A 13,704-nucleotide genomic window follows, 5' to 3' on the forward strand; every position below is an offset into this window, starting at 1 on the left:
AGCGACAGAGAGCGAGCGACAGAGAGCGAGCGACAGAGAGCGAGCGACAGAGAGAGAGCGACAGAGAGAGAGCGACAGAGAGAGAGCGACAGAGAGAGAGCGACAGAGAGAGAGCGACAGAGAGCAAGAGAGAGAGCGACAGAGAGAGCGACAGAGAGCGAGAGAGCGCAAGAGAGAGAGCGAGAGAGAGAAAAACAAAAAGGACAATAGATGCACACACACACACCCCACTTAATTATGTGCTGCTGAGTCACAGGCTCATTTTGAAGGAGGAGGAGCCCTGTGGTTGCACGGAACAATCTCTCTCTCTGACATCAGCTCATTATTTGACATTTGGTCCCTGGCAACCACTCAATTCAACACCGATCAAAAAGTAAGAAAAGCTTCTGGGAGTGTGTGCCAAGTGTGCGAGTGAACGAGCTACAGATGGAGACTCGGTTACTGGCCAGAGAGGGAAGACGCTGCCTGAGAGGGTGGTGGAAGGAGATTCAATAATAACTTTCAAAAGGGAATTGGATAAATACTCAAAGGGGAAAAATTTTCAGGGTCATGGGGAAAGAGCAGGGGGAGTGGGACTGATTGGATAGCTCTTTCAAAGAGCCGGCACAGGCACGATGGGCTGAATGGCCTCCTCCTGTGCTGTATCATTAAAAAAAACCAAAATCAACCAACAGCTGCTGGTTTGCAGCCTCTTGCCCAACGAGCAGTCAGCCAGATATCTGCGCCAGAGCATGTCAGGCTGGCTCAGAGCTGCTATACAGCTGACGTTCAGTGCCCAGGGGAGAGGAGGGAGGGGGGAGGAGAGGGGGGGGAGGAGAGGGGCGTTGCTGAATAGCGAGCAAACACAACACTGGAGCCCTAATACCATGAAGAGAAAGCACATCCGAGGATCAGAAAGTGAATCAGCCGGTGGGTTTTGAGGAAATGCTTGGTATTAAAGTACAAAATAAGCAGAAGGTGTTTGAGGCTGTCCCTTCCAGTCTCTCTCATACAATCTGCATCGTCACAAACTCCCCAGCCACAGGGGGGAACTGTCAGTAAAAAGAGCCCGACAACTTGTATTTACATAGAACGTACAGCGAAGAAACAGGCCATTCGGCCCAACTGGTCCATGCCAGTGTTTATGCTCCACACGAGCCTCCCTCCCCTCTTCATCTCACCCCATCAGCATATCCTTCTGTTCCTTTCTCCCTCGCGTGTTTATCGAGCTTCCCCTTAAATGCATCGTATAAAGCATCTGTGACAGTTCATAGGAACAATGGAACAAAGGAACAGGAGGAGGCCACTCAGCCCCATCTACAAAGCGCCTGTAACACGGACAGTCTCGTCGATGCTGCTTCCTGCTCTCGCTCCGATCTGGAGAATTTCACTGACTGGGGTTCCAATTCCCACCCATCCCTCACCTTTACACGGTCCGTCTCAATCTCTTCCCCTCCCTTACTGGGCTTCTTTATCTCTCTTCATCACTGCAGACGGACTTTCCACCGACCTCCATGTGCAAGTAATGCAGCGGTTCGGTTACTGGACTAATAATCCAGGATCCTGGACCAGCAATCCATACAATGCGAGTTCAATTCCCACCACGGGCAGTCTGAGAATTTAAATTCGTTTTTTTATAAACAATCTGGAAATAAAAAGCTGGGATCAGTAAAAGTGAAGCTGTCGGATTGTCGTTAAAAACCCAACTGGTTCACTAATGTCCCTTTAGGGAAGGAAACCTGCCGTCCTTACCCGGTCTGGGCCTATATGTGACTCCAGTCCCACACCAACTCTTAACTGCCTGAAGTGGCCGAGCAAGACACTCAGTTGTTATCAAACTACTTCTGGGCAACTAAGGGATGGGCAACAAATGCCGGCCTTGCCAGCGACGCCCACATCCTGAGAATGAATAAAAATAACCTGCCTGCAGTCTGCCTCTTCCCACCCGACTTCCTGTGAAGATTCCACCCCTCTCACATAGTTTCTCCTTCGCTGTTGCTCTGATGACTTCACTTTCCACACCAGAGCTCCTCGGTTAAGGGTCCCACTCAAAGGAGGTCAATAGGATCCCCGACCGTGTTTGCCCCATTTCCCAGGCCTCTGCCTCACTCCCCTTCCTCCAATGACAAGCGACAAGCTCCCCCTTGTCCTCACCTTCCACCCTCACCAGGCTTCACATTTGCCAGGTTTTGCCACCTACATGGTCTTGCCACCAAACACAACTTCCCTCCCCTCCTTCATTTCCAGAGGGCTCAATTCCCTGCGTAATATCCTGGTTCACTCTCCCACCAGGCCTCCCTCCAGCTCTCCTTCCCCTGGCACCTTCCCTTGAAGCATAGGAGATGCAACACCTGCCCAGTCACCATGTCACTGTCAGGGCCTCAGAGACTCCTTCCATCTGTGACAGCTCATAAGAACAGGAGGAGGCCACTCAGCCCCTCGATCTGTGTTACACAGGAACAGGAGAAGGCCACTCAGCCCCTCGATCTGTGTTACATAGGAACAGAAGTAGGCCACAGGCCCTTGAGCCTGTTACACAGGGACAGGAGGAGGCCACTCAGCCCCTTGAGCTGTGTTAGAGGGGAACTGGAGGAGGCCATTCAGCCCCTTGAGCTGTGTTATATAGGAACAGGAGGGGCCATTCAGCCCCTCGAGCTGTGTTATATAGGAACCGGAGGAGGCCACTCAGCCCCTTGAGCCTGTTCTGCCATTCAATTAGATCATGGCTGATCTGCACCTCAACTCCATTTACCCGCCTTTGCTCCCTATCCCTCGATACCCTCACCCAACAAATTCTATCGATCTCAGTTTTGAAAGTTTCAATGGACCTCCAGCATCCACAGCCTTTTGGGGAAGTGAGTTCCAGATTTCCACTCCCCTTTGTGTGAAGAAGTGCTTCCTGACATCACCCCTGAACAGCCTAGCTCTAATTTTAAGACTATGCCCCCTTGTTATGGATTCCCCCAGCAGAGGAAATAGTTTCTCTCTATCTACCCTATTGAAACCCTTTATCATTTTAAACACCTCGATTAGATCAACCCTCAACTTTCTAAACTCAAGGGACTACAAACCAAGTTTATGCCACCTGGGCTCATAACTTAACCCTTTAATCCCTGGTATCATTCAGGTGAATCCGCGTTGTACTCCCTCCAAGGCCAATATATCCTTCCTGAGGTGCGGTGCCCAGAACTGAACCCAGTCTCCAGATGGGGTCTGACCAGAGCTCTGTACAACTGTGGCATCACTTCCTCCCCTTTGTATTCCAGCCCCCACCTTGAGATAAAGGCCAACATTCCATTAGGCTTTTTCATTACTTTTTGTACCTGTGCACTAGCTTTTAGTGATTGGGTACATGGACACCCAAATCCCTTTGCTCCTCCACAGCTCCTAGTTTCTCACCCCAAAGAAAATTTTCCGATTTGTCTTTCTCAGGTCCAAAGTGGATGACCTCACACTCCCCCACATTGAACTCCATTTGCCACAGTTTTGCCCACACTTAATCTGTTTATGTCCCTTTGTAACTTCCTGCTCCCATCTGCATAACTTACTGTGCTTCCTAACTTATTGTCATCTAGGATATACACTATTCCTTCATCCAAGTCAGTACTATATATGGGGGAAAGCTGAGACCTCTGTACAGATCCCTGGGGAACACCACTTGTCAGATCCCGTCAATCAGATAATTTTCCCTTTATCCCTACTCCCTTTCTCCCACCTCCCAACTAATTACTGGCCCATGTCACAAGGTTACCTCCAATTCCGTGCACTTTCATTTTGCTAATAATCTCTTGTGCGGAACCTTATCAAACGCTTTCTGGAAGTCCAGAGAGACAATATCCGTGGACACGCCCCTGTCCACATGCGAGTGACCACCAAAAATTCAATTAGATTTGTCAGAAGTGACCTACTGTGTACAGTTCTGGTGCCCTTATTTGAGGAAGGACATACTTGCATTGGAGACAGTTCAGAGAGGGTTCACCAGGTTGATTCCAAGTATGGAAGGGTTGTCTTATGAGGAAAGATTGAACAGGTTGGGTCTATACTCATTGGAGTTTAGAAGAATGAGAGGAGATCTTATTGAAACATACAAGATTCTGAGGGGACTCAATAGGGTAGATGCTGAGAGGATGTTACCCCTCATGGGGGAATCTAAAACTAGGGGGCATAGTCTCAGAATAAGGGGTCGCCCGTTTAAGACGGAAATGAGGAGGAATTTCTTCTCCCAGAGGGTCGTGAATCTTTGGAATTCTTTACCCCAAAAAGCTGTGGAGGCTGAATCACTGGATACATTCAAGGCTGAGTTAGACAAATTTTTGATCAGCAATGGAGTCAAAGGATATGGGGAAAAGGCGGGAAAGTGGAGTTGAGGGTAAAAATCAGATCAGCCATGATCTCATTGAATGGCGGAGCAGGCTCGAGGGGCCGAATGACCTACTCCCGCTCCTATCTCTTATGGTCTTCACAAATCCATGCTGACTCCCTTTAATCAGCTGATACTGGTCCAAGCCCTCAGTCACTCTGTCTCTGATGATGGATGGCAGTAATATCCCCACAGTTGATGTTCACTGACAGGTCTGACGTTACCCAGAGTCTCCTTCCCTCCCTTCTTAAATAATGGAGTAAGATTTGCAATTTTCCAAATCTAAGGCACAATTCCTGAATCTAGAGAGCCTTGGAAAATTATGACTAACACATCTGCAATTTCCTCGCCCATTTCTTTTAATATTCTGGGGTGGAAACCATTAGATCCTGGAGATTTATCTGTATAAAGTTCCATTACTGTGTCCATTCCTATTTTTAAAAACATAATACATCCACTGTCACCCCCTCCCCTTGACTTATTTTTAGGTTCCCTTATACCGCTGGTGTTTTGACCTTTTCCTCCACTGTGGAAACAGATACCAAGTATTAATTTAACAAGTCTGCCATTGCCTTATTATCCATTATAGTCTCGCCTGCATCTGTCTTTAATGGGCCCACATTCTCTCACCACTCTTTTACTCTTAATATATTGATAAAAGCTTTTGGTGTTTGTTTCGATACCCCATGCAGGTTTATCTCATATTCCTTTTTGCACCTCTTATTACTTTCTTTGCACCCCCATTGTTGCTTTTTATGGCTCTCCCAGACCACTGGATTTCCTTGTATTTATGTAAGCCTTTTCTGTTAATTTGATATTATCTCTTACCTCATTTGTTGACCATTGTTGCTTATCTACACAAGTGGAACTTTTGTCTTTTAGGCGTTTGTACTGGTTTTGTGTTGTACCAAATACTTTTTTGAACACTTCCCATTATTTGTCTACAGATTTACTTGTAAACAGATCAGCCCGGTTTACTGCGGTCAATTCTCTTCCTCAAACCTAATAGCAAATTCACTCATATTATGGTCACTATTCACAAGATGTTCCCTTAGCATCAGATTATTAACTAATCCTGGCTCGTTACTCATCACTAAATCCAGTATGGCCTGTTCCCTTGTCGGTTCTAACACACGTTGTTCTAGAAAACTTTCCCGAAAACGTTCTAGAAATTCATTGCGATTACTACTTGAGCTGTTCTGCTTCTCCCAGTCAAAGTGAAAATTAAAACTTCCCATTATAATCACATTGTTTCTGCTACATGCTTCCCTGATTTATACAACTTCCCCCCTCCCCTCCACTATATCACTACTGTCGGAAGGTCTGTGGGCAACTCCCACCAGACTCTTGCATCCTTTCATATCATATCATATCATAGGTAGGTGCAGCACAGGTGGAGGACATTCGGCCCATCGTGCCTGTGCCAGCTCTTTGAAAGAGCTATCCAATTAGTCCCACTCTCCCTGCTCTTTCCCCATAGCCCTGTAATTTTTTTCCCTTCAAATATTTATCCAATTCCCTTTTGAAAGTTATTATTGAATCTGCTTCCACCGCCCTTTCAGGCAGCACATTCCAGATCATAACAACTCACTGCATAAAAAAAATGTTTCCTCATGTAGCCACTGGCTCTTTTGCCGATCACCTTAAATCTATGCCATAAGAACATATCATGAGAAATAGGAACAGGAGTAGGCCATACAGCCCCTCGAACCTGCTCCCCATTCAATCAGATCATGGCTGATCTTCGAGCTCAACTCCACTTTCCCGCCTCATCCCCATATCCCTTGATTCCCTTAGAGGCTAAAAATCTATCGGTCTCAGTCTTGAATATACTCAATGACTGAGCATCCACAGCCCTCTGGGGTAGAGAATTCCAAAGATTCACAACCCTCCGAGTGAAGATATTTTTCCTCATCTCAGTCCTAAATGGCCGACCCCTTATCTTGAGACTATGACCCCCGGTTCTAGACTCTCCAGCCATGGGAAAACAACCTCTCAGCATCTACCCTGTCAAGCCCTCTTAGAATCTTATATGTTTCAATGAGGTCACCTCTCATTCTTGTAAACTCCAGACAGTATAGGCCCATTCTACTCAATCTCTCCTCATAGGACAACCCTCTCATCCCAGGAATCAATCTAGTGAACCTTCGTTGCACCGCCTCTAAGGCAAGTATATCCTTCCTTAGGTACGGAGACCAAAACTGTACATAGTACTCCAGGTACAGTCGCAACAGACCCCTGTATAATTGCAGCAAGACCTCCTTACTCTAATACTGCAACCCCCTTGCAATAAAGGCTAACATATCATTTGCTTTCCTAATTGCCTGCTGTACCTTCATGACTAAGCCCAAGTCTCTCCTCATCACTCAGACCCCTGACCCCAGGTATCAGCCCTGTTGCTCTTCTCTGCACTGCCTCCAATACTTGTGGTCTCCCTCAGTAACTAGAACTGGGCCCAGGGGTCGAGAGTTGGACTAGAGCACTTTATAGTTTGACCATAGCAATTGCTGGACGAGAAAAGGCCAGGGTCCATCTCGTTCGCCTTCTACCATCCTGGTAGTCGTGTGATGGAGTTGTTGACTAATCGTAGCAATCAATCTCTATTATCGAGTCTACACAGGCCCAGGCATGAGGCGAAGAAACCCCCCCAGTAGTAGAGACCGTATCCTAACACGCAGCAAGTCCTGTTCACCCATCACCCCTGTGCTCTCTGACCTACATTGGCTCCCAGTCCACCAATTCCTTGGGCCGGAATTTGCTGCCGTTACTGATCCGCAAATCGGCCAGCAACTTGTGGATCGAGGGAGAGGCACCCCGTGAATTGCGAATCACCACCAGTTCCTGGACCATTTGCGCTGCTCTGCCGTTAGCCTCGCGAAAACAGCATCTCGCCCTCAACCTCCCCGTGAGTTTCACGAAGTTGATGCATTTGCACATTAATTGCCCATTAAACTCGCCACAGAAAGTTAAATCTGGTCATTAATTGTGTAAGTACCCTTTTAATGACATGATAATTGTTAATAATTGTCAATCAGCATCTCTGGCCCAGACAGGGAACAGTTAATAGTGTGGAGTCTCACTCCTTCAGATTGTGAATTGTTTTCAGAGGTTTTAAAAATGTCAAATTTTACATTTCTAATTTTTTTTCCCTTACTTTTCCTTTCTGTCTCTTCTCTCTCTCTCTTCTCTCTCTCTCTTAATCCAATCTTTCTTTATTTCTCTTTCTGTACCTGATTTGACTCTAATTCACTTTCCTTCTCAGGCCTTCTGTTTATTTCTCAATCCATAAATCTCATTAAGGAGACAGATTGTTGGTCCTGTTGTTCACTAAGGTTCCAGATGCCCCGATGACCTCGTACTTCCAGCAACTTTGTGAGCAAAAAATGTTAAAGCCTGAATGTGCAATTGTAAGAATAACTAATGGGGCACTCAGCGAGATGCCCCCCCCTCCAGCAAAATCTGGACCCTTGTGTTCAAATCCCTCCCTAGCTCTGTAACCTCCTCCAGCCCTACAACCCTCCGAGATCTCTGCGCTCCTCCAATTCTGGCCTCTTGCGCATCCCCGACTCCCTTCACCCCGCCATTGGCGGCCGTGCCTTCAGCCATCTAGGCCCAAAGCTCTGGAATTCCCTCCCAGTCAACTTTCAAACCAGACGAAGCAATAAAAGGTCTTAATGTCAGATATTTAATGTCAGAGGCATGCCTATAAATCACACCAACACTGTACAGAGCTCAGAAAGTATCATTTCAAATGTTGATACCAAACAAACCCCCTCAAATAATGGACTCTCAGAGCCCCGGAGCAGATATTTTGTGTAATTTTAACTTCCAATGCATTTAAATTATTTTAAGGCTTGAATACAAATTCAAACTCACCTGCAACACATCTGTCTCTTTCCTCTCTCCAATACACCATGCATCTAAATAATTTTTAAAAAAAATAATTCTTGAGATGTGGGCCTAGCTGCCCATCATCCCTAGTTGCCCTGAGATGTTGGTGGCGGTGGGCTGAAGATATCTCACAACCCACAGTTGTGAAAGTGGAGTGGCTTACTAGGACACTTCAGGGGGCAGTTAAGAGTCAACCACATTGGTGTGGGACAGGAGTCACATATAGATCCAGACCGGGTAAGGACGGCAGGTTTCCTTCCCTAAAAGGACATTAGTGAACCAGTTGGGATTTTACGACAATCCGACAGCTTCATGGTCACTTTTACTGAGACCAGATTTTTATTTGCAGATTTTTTAAACTGAATTCAAATTCACAGAGTAGTGGTGAACAGTTGTTTTTCAGACTGGAGGGAAGTTTACAGTGGTGTCTCCCAGGGGTCAGTATTAGGACCACTGCTCTTTTTGATTATTTATTAATGACCTGGACTTAGATATACAGGGTATAATTTCAAATCGGAACAGCAGTAGGCCATTTAGCCCCTCGAGCCTGTTCCGCCATTCAATTAGATCATGGCTGATCTGTATCTTAACTCCATTTACCTGCCTTGGTCCCTTAATCCTTAATATCCTTACCTAACAAAATTCCATCAATCTCAGTTTTGAAATTTTCAATTGACCCCCAGCCTCAACAGCTTTTGGGGGAGAGAGTTCCAGATTTCCACTCCCCTTTGTGTGAAGAAGTGCTTCCTGACATCACCCCTGAATGACCGAGCTCTAATTTTAAGGTTATGCCCCCTTGTTCTGGACTCCCCCCACCAGAGGAAATAGTTTCTGTCTATCGACCCTATCAAATCCTTTAATCATCTTCAACACCTCGATTAGATCACCCCTTAATCTGCTACAGTCCATGTAACCTGTCCTCATAATTTAACCCTTTTAGCCCCAGTATCATTCTGGTGAATCTGCGTTGCACCCCCTCCAAGGCCAATATATCCTTCCTGAGGTGCGGTGCCCAGAACTGAACGCAGTTCTCTAGGTGGGGGTCTAACCAGAGCTCTGTACAGCTGTAATATAACTTCCACCCATTTGTATTCCAGCCCTCTTGAGATAAAGGCCAACATTCCATTTGCCTTTTTAATAATTATTTTTAACTTGTCCACTGGCTTTTAGTGATTTCTGTACTTCGGCTCCTATATCTCTCTGCTCCTCCACAGTTTGTTTGTAGATGGCACGAAACTCAAATGTAGTAAACAATGTGGAGAATAGTAACAGACTTCAGGAGGACAGAGACAGACTGGTGAAATGGGCAGACACATGGCAGATGAAATTTAAAGCAGAGAAGTGTGAAGTGATGCATTTTAGTGGGGAGAATGAGGAGAGGAAATATAAAATAAATAGTACAATTTTAAAGGGGGTGCAGGAACAGAGAGACCTGGGGGTGTACGTACACAAATCTTTGAAGGTGGCAGGACAAGTTGAGAAGGCTGTAAAAAAAACAAATGGGATCCTAGGCTTTATAAATAGAGGCATTGAGTACAAAAGCAAGGAAGTTATGCTAAACCTTTATAAACACTGGTTAGGCCCCAGCTGGAGTATTGTGTCCAATTCTGGGCACCGCACTTTAGGAAAGATGTGAAGGCCTTAGAGAGGGTGCAAAAGAGATTTACTAGAATGGTACCAGGGATGAGGGACTTCAGTTATGTGGAGAGACTGGAGAAACTGGGATTGTTCTCCTTGGAGCAGAGGAGGTTAAGGGGAGATTTGATAGAGGTGTTCAAAATCATGAAGGGTTTTGATAGAGTAAATAAGGAGAAACTGTTTCCAGTGGCAGAAGGGTCGGTAACCAGAGGACACAGATTTAAGGATATCGGCAAAAGAACCAGAGGGGAGATGAGGAGACATGTTTTTTATGCAGCGAGTTGTTACAATCTGGAATGCGCTGCCTGAAAGGGCAGTGGAAGCAGATTCAACAATAACTTTCAAAACCTCTTAGTCCCACTCAAATCTTTTTGTACTCCTTGGAAATGAGTTCATGCTCTCTCTCTATCCCTAAGAAAGCTGATTCCACTTCCTCTCCCAATTCCCGCTCCATTGCCTTTACATTTGAAGTATCCCAGTGGACTGAACCCCTTCCCATTCAGTCCCATTGCACAGGATGCCAATTAACCAAAGCCCTGCCATTTTGCCGGTGTACTTACACACGGCACTGTGAGACACACCTGGGATTTCCCAGGCTGAGGCCTAGTGGGTTGGCCCAGAGCAGGTGGGAGAGATGCCGCAGGGGAAGACAGGAAACTGTGGAGCACGATTTGATTATTTCACCCGATCGAGAATTGCAACATTTACACCTGGCATCCCTGGAACTTCCTTCCTAACAGCACTGTGGGAGAACCTTCACCACACGGACTGCAGCAGTTCAAGGCGGCGGCTCACCACCACCTTCTCAAGGGCAATTAGGGATGGGCAATAAATGCCGGCCTCGCCAGCGACGCCCACATCCCATGAACGAATAAAAAAAAAAATCACCTGGCATCGGGTCACCGAGTGATCACCGGCTTTTAACGACCTCACATTTAACGGCAACCTGTGCGAGGAGAAACTCTGGACTCAGAGAGTCTGGAGCGGTGAGAGAAAAAGAACAGACTCCAAGCTCACTATATCCTTCCTGAGGTTCGGTGCTCAACATAGGACGCCAGACGGGGTCTGACCGAGGCTCGGTGCAGTTAAAGTATCACTTCCTCCCCTTTGTATTTCAGCCCCCATTGAGATAAAGGCCAACATTCCATTAGGCTTTTTGATTACTTTTTTGGACCTGTGCACTAGCTTTTAGTGATTTGTGTATATGGACACCCAAATCCCTCTGCTCCTCCACAGCTCCTGGTCTCTCCCCATTAAGAAAATATTCCAATGTGTCTTTCTGGGATCTAAAGTGGATGACCTCACACTTCCCCACATTGAACTCCATCTGACAGTTTTGCTCCCTCACCTCATCTGCCTCTCACATTGTAACCTCCTGCTCCCATCTACACAACTTGCTGTACCTCGTAACTCAGTGTCATCTGCAAAATTGGATCTGCCACTCTCTGTTCCTTCATCCAAGTCATTGATAAATATGGTTAAAAGCTGAGGCCCCAGAACAGATCCTGGGGAACGCCACTTGTCACACCCCACCAATCCCAGAGAACGTTCCCTTTATCCCTACTCTCTTTCTCCCACCTCCCAACCAATTACTGACCCGTGTCACAAGGTTACCTCCAATTCCGTGCGCTTTCATTTTTGCTAATAATCTCTCGTGCGGAACATCTCTCCCTTATCCTGCCTTTAGTGGGTTCAGCCTATATATGTGCCCGAGTGTGTATCTCTCTGTCCCTCTGGGGGTGATTTTAAACCTCAAGAACAGGTGGGCTGGGTGTGGGTGGGAGTTGAAAATAGTTGGTTTTTTGGGTCGCGACCGCAACCCGGCATTATTTCTGGGTTTAATGTCAACGAGGAGAAGTCCAGGTTTCCCACCGGGAACGCAAAGTCCGAACGTTTTGCAGTTCCGACCGGAAAAAACGGCTATTTTCAACTCCCACCCGCTCTTGGGGTTTAAAATCATCCGGTCTGTATCTCCATGTCCGTTTCTCTCCCTGTGTGTGTGTGTGTGTGTGTGTGTGTGTGTCTCTGCTGCCAAGGTGTCAATTTTGCACAAAGCCTGAATACCTTGGACAGCCAGAAGACAGTAAGAGGATCAATGCTGGCACGGTTTGACACGTCGGCAATCGGCGTACTCAGGGAGCGCTGGGTGGGTGCGGGGGAGAAATACCCCAAAAGGACAGGTTAAAGTCGGAAAAAAGGTTTTGGGGAGGGGGAGGAGAATAAATCTGAATCTAAGGGAAGGTTCTTGGGATACAGAAATCGACCTGTGGGGACTGTAAGCATTGAGGTTCTGTCGAGTGGGGAAGGGGGGATGGAACCATGCAGCTCATGGATTGTAATGAAGGAGGGTAGTTAAAGGCTACAGTTATTGCGAGCTGTTACGATCTGGAATGCGCCGCCTGAAAGGGTGGTGGAAAGCAGATTCAATAATAACTTTCAAAATAGGGAATTGGATAAATACTTGAAGGGGAAGAATTAGCAGGGCTTTGGGGAAAGAGCAGGGGGAGTGGGACTAATTGGATAGCTCTTTCAAAGAGCCGGCACGGGCACGATGGGCTGAATGGCCTCCTGTGCTGTGAGATTCTCTGATTCTGTCACGCCCCGAATTTGAATTGAATTATGGAGAGTTCACAGATTGAGAGCAAGGCCGGAGTTTCCAGCCTCCTGCTCGAGCACATTTGGAAATTACTTCCATGTGCGAATAACAAATGTTATAATTTACTCAATTTTTTAAAAAAAATCACAACAATGTAAATCCACTTACAGAAATAAAAATGGTTTTCTCTTTCTTCTGAGATTGACCTCGAGCAGCAGGTTATAGAAATGCGTGAGCTTGAAAATACTTTCCTCAAATGATAACTAGTTACAGACTAAATGAACTAAAGCAACGCCCAGTGTGGGGCTGACTCATCAGCCTTGGCTCAGCAGGTAGCAACTGTAACCGTCAGATAGAAAGTCACGGGTTCAAGTCCCGCTCCAGAGACTTAATCCAGGCTAATACTGGGGGAGCGCCGCGCCGTCCGAGGGGAGCGCCGCGCCGCCCGAGGGGCGGGGCCTGGGGGAGCGCCGTGCCGCCCGAGGGGCGGGGCCTGGGGGGAGCGCCGCGCCGCCCGAGGGGCGGGGCCTGGGGGGAGCGCCGCGCCGCCCGAGGGGCGGGGCCTGGGGGGAGCGCCGCGCCGCCCGAGGGGCGGGGCCTGGGGGGAGCGCCGTGCCGCCCGAGGGGCGGGGCCTGGGGGGAGCGCCGCGCCGCCCGAGGGGCGGTGCTGTGTGAGTTGTGCACTGTTGGAGGTGCCATCTTTCAGATGAGGCGTTAAACCGAGGCCCGACTGCCCTCTCAGGCGGACGTTAAAATCCCATGGCCGCTATTTCAAAGAAGAGCAGGGGAGTTCTCCCCGGTGTCCTGACCAATATTTATCCCTCAACCAGTATCACCAGAACAGATTATCTGCTCAGTTTCACATTGCTTTTTTAAAAAATTCATTCATGGGATGTGGGCGTCGCTGGCGAGGCCGGCATTTATTGCCCATCCCTAATTGCCCTTGAGAAGGTGGTGGTGAGCCGCCTTCTTGAACCGCTGCAGTCCGTGTGGTGAAGGTTCTCCCACAGTGCTGTTAGGAAGGGAGTTCCAGGATTTTGACCCAGCGACGATGAAGGAACGGCGATATATTTCCAAGTCGGGATGGTGTGTGACTTGGAGGGGAACGTGCAGGTGGTGTTGTTCCCATGTGTCTGCTGCTCTTGTCCTTCTAGGTGGTAGAGGTCGCGGGTTTGGGAGGTGCTGTTGAAGAAGCCTTGGCGAGTTGCTGCAGTGCATCCTGTGGATGGTACACACTGCA

The 13,704-nt window shown here is 47.5% G+C and overlaps 1 long non-coding RNA gene across 2 annotated transcripts in view; it reads right to left on the minus strand.

Annotated features, from left to right (window-relative positions):
• Nucleotides 1–12,674, minus strand: part of LOC137323468 (uncharacterized) — a 33,149-nt gene extending 20,475 nt beyond the window's left edge. Inside the window, exons 1-2 of one of the 2 annotated variants that reach the window (XR_010963374.1) lie at nucleotides 12,633–12,674; nucleotides 1,404–1,624 (exon numbers count right to left, since the gene is read on the minus strand). This is a non-coding gene — a long non-coding RNA (uncharacterized lncRNA). Of the gene's footprint in view, nucleotides 1–1,403; nucleotides 1,625–1,731; nucleotides 1,797–12,632 lie in introns of those variants that run through there. The other variant, XR_010963375.1, reaches the window with a different exon arrangement.
• Between the last annotated feature and the right edge of the window lie 1,030 nt (nucleotides 12,675–13,704).

Source organism: Heptranchias perlo, chromosome 7 (assembly GCF_035084215.1).
Source record: "Heptranchias perlo isolate sHepPer1 chromosome 7, sHepPer1.hap1, whole genome shotgun sequence".
In the NCBI taxonomy this organism is placed as follows: domain Eukaryota; kingdom Metazoa; phylum Chordata; class Chondrichthyes; order Hexanchiformes; family Hexanchidae; genus Heptranchias; species Heptranchias perlo.